Source organism: Peromyscus eremicus, chromosome 8b (genome assembly GCF_949786415.1).
Source record: "Peromyscus eremicus chromosome 8b, PerEre_H2_v1, whole genome shotgun sequence".
In the NCBI taxonomy this organism is placed as follows: Eukaryota; Metazoa; Chordata; class Mammalia; order Rodentia; family Cricetidae; genus Peromyscus; species Peromyscus eremicus.
The window spans coordinates 32650551-32653358 of record NC_081424.1 but is presented as its reverse complement, the minus strand read 5'-3'; the positions used below and the strand labels follow the sequence as shown (position 1 = coordinate 32653358).

The window sequence follows — 2808 nt, the reverse complement described above, 5'->3', positions numbered from 1 at the left end:
TCAACTGAGTTAGTGGGAGACCGTATCTCAAAAGATAAGGTGCAGAGTGATAGTAGAAGATACCCAACCTTAAATTCTGCCTTCCACGAGCACACACACATGCACATACACCTCTACACACACATGTGTGCATACACACTACATGTGCACACACAGACACAAAAATGTACAAGTGATGAATATGTGCTTCTAAAACTGAATAAATAAATAAACTTTAAAATATGTATAAGACACTTTCCTTTTCCTCTTCCTGGGACGGTGCTTAGAGGCACTCAGAATGGTCCAGTGTTTGATATACTGTCGTAGGCTTTCCTACAGTGCATCCTCTAACAAAACTAGGCGTTCTTGAACCTCTGGCAACAGGATTGTTTACCTTTATGCCATGAAGGTTGGGAAAGCACCTAAATCTGCATGCGGTGTGTACCCAGCCAGACTCTGAAGGGTTTGTACTGTGAGACCTAAAGTCTTTATCAGATTGTCTAAGACAAAGAACCATGTCAGCAAGGCCTACAGTGGTTCCATGGGTGCCAAGCGTGTCCATGACAGGATCATACGGGCTTTCCTTATTGAGGAGCAGGAAACTGTTGTGATGATTTTGAAGGTCCAAGATCAGAATCAGAAAGCGAAATAAATATGCAGCTTTTTTAAGCAATAAAAGTCAAGTCTTGGTCTTTAAAAATATGTATAAGATATATTTGCTACAACGTGTATAAGACATATATGTAGCAAAGTTTATTGGAAGAGATTTAAAGAAGACCAAGTAAATATGGAATCCTCCATGTCGCTGAAGGGAGAGATTCAATGTTACGCAGATATTATTGCTATTCACTCGAAATCTAACATAGCTTTTGCAGAACCTGGAAAATGGTGAATGTTTAAAAGATAATAAATAGCCAGGTGATTTTAGGAGGAGGAGGAAGAAGAGGAACAAGGGGTCTTTCTCTGCTAAGTAGAAAGACATTGTAAAGCGGTGATAGCTGAGGCAATGTGGCATTTGTCCATTATTAAACAGGATGGTAAATGAAATTAGAGAGCTCAGAAATAAATATGAGCTTTGATATTTGATATACTTTGATATCTGCATGTCAGATCAATGGAGAAAAGTCAGGTGTATTCAACAGATGGAAGTAGATAAAGATGGTTTATTAGAAAAAAATTGAATTGCAGTCTTACTTTACATATATAATACATAATTTCATATGTATAAAGTACAGTTTTCTACATCCTGATTGTTAGAGTATGAATCAGTATAGCTGTTTGGAATACAGCCCCAATTTAGCTTCAGCTGTCAGCTTGATACAGTCCAGAGTCACCTGAGGTAGTCTTAGTGAGGGTGTGGGTGGGATTGCTCAGACCAGGTTGGCCAGTGAGCACATCTGTGGAGAATTGTCTTCACTGTTGATTGGTGTTAGATGGCCCAGCCCACTCTGGGCAGTGCCTTTCCTAGGCAAGTGGGCCTGGATTCTCTAAGAAAGGTAGGTGAGCATGAGCCTGGGAATGAGCCAGTAAGCAGCATCCCTCTGGAGGTTTCTGCCTACAGGTTCCTGCTCCGAGTTCCTGTCCTGACTTACCTCAGTGATGGACTGTAATCTGGAAGGGAAAGCTAAAAGAACCCTTTCCTCCCCAAGTTGTTTTTGGTCACGGTGTTTATCATGGGCACAGAAAACAAACAAGAACAAATGTTATTGGTTTTTATATCGTACAAAGTGAGTGTCTACATCCTTCTTGACTCTGGCAATTGCTTTTCCATGTGTATTTATGAGAAAAATATCATGAGTATATGCTACAGCAGGTTTGCCCAAGAGTATTCCAGAAAGCATTGTTCATATTAGCAAAAGAATCAGAAATAATTCAAATAACCATAATAATAAGAGGACAGAAAAACAGATTTATTATATGGTAGTGAAGTGAATGAATTACAGATACATAAAGCTTAATGGATAAATTAAAAAAAACAAATTTCAACAGACAACAAAAAAATGTTATTCATTTTATAAGGAATTCTAAAAACAAATCAGACTATATATTAATTTAGCTATACCAGTATCTTGGTACTTTATTTACTTACTAAACAATACAAATGATTAATACGATGTCAAAGGGAGTATTTGCTTGAATGATGGGCATATAGACATATAGAAGCTAGTGTTATCCTAGGCCATAACCAGGGGTGTTCATTATTTCACCAACAAATAAGCAATAAAGATGTGTCATGATTAATAGCAATTACTTCGAATTTTATATTCCTATATCCCATTAAAGTGTAAACATTTACATTAGTGATTTACCTTTTTACTCTAGCTTAAGGTACAAAATCGGTCCATATCTCCTTACAGAATTTATATTTACATTTTCCTTTAGTGCCTCTCTTTCATCTATATTCCCTGGGAACTAAATCCAAATATTCACTCTTCCTAGGCTTCCATGAGGTGGTAGTGTTAAAAATAGACAGTCACCTGGACTAAGAATGCAGACCCACCTTCATCTGTGTTTAGATGCACAAACGCCAGGCTATGAGGCTTGGAGTGGGGGCAGTTCTGGTGTCCAAGGGTGTATAAAGAGAAAGAGTGCTGCTGTCCATTACATTTACAGTCAGCACATAAATGTTATTTGTCAATCTTGTCTTGAGTGTGAGAGACGCAGGTTCAGAAGAGTTTTCTAGGGATTAGACACGTATATTATATGGGGCCAATCATATACTGCTTTCAGATTTTGATAATGACTCTGCATCATTGGTCCTTCTTATGCCCTGTCAAGAGCTATCCACTCAAGAAAGGTCTAGTATTCCCTCTAGCAGCTGGGCTAAAA

At 38.1% G+C, this 2808-nt stretch overlaps 1 pseudogene; it reads left to right on the top strand.

Annotated features, from left to right (window-relative positions):
• Window positions 1-277: 277 nt before the first annotated feature.
• Window positions 278-631, top strand: LOC131918869 (large ribosomal subunit protein eL34-like; annotated as a pseudogene).
• Window positions 632-2808: the final 2177 nt, after the last annotated feature.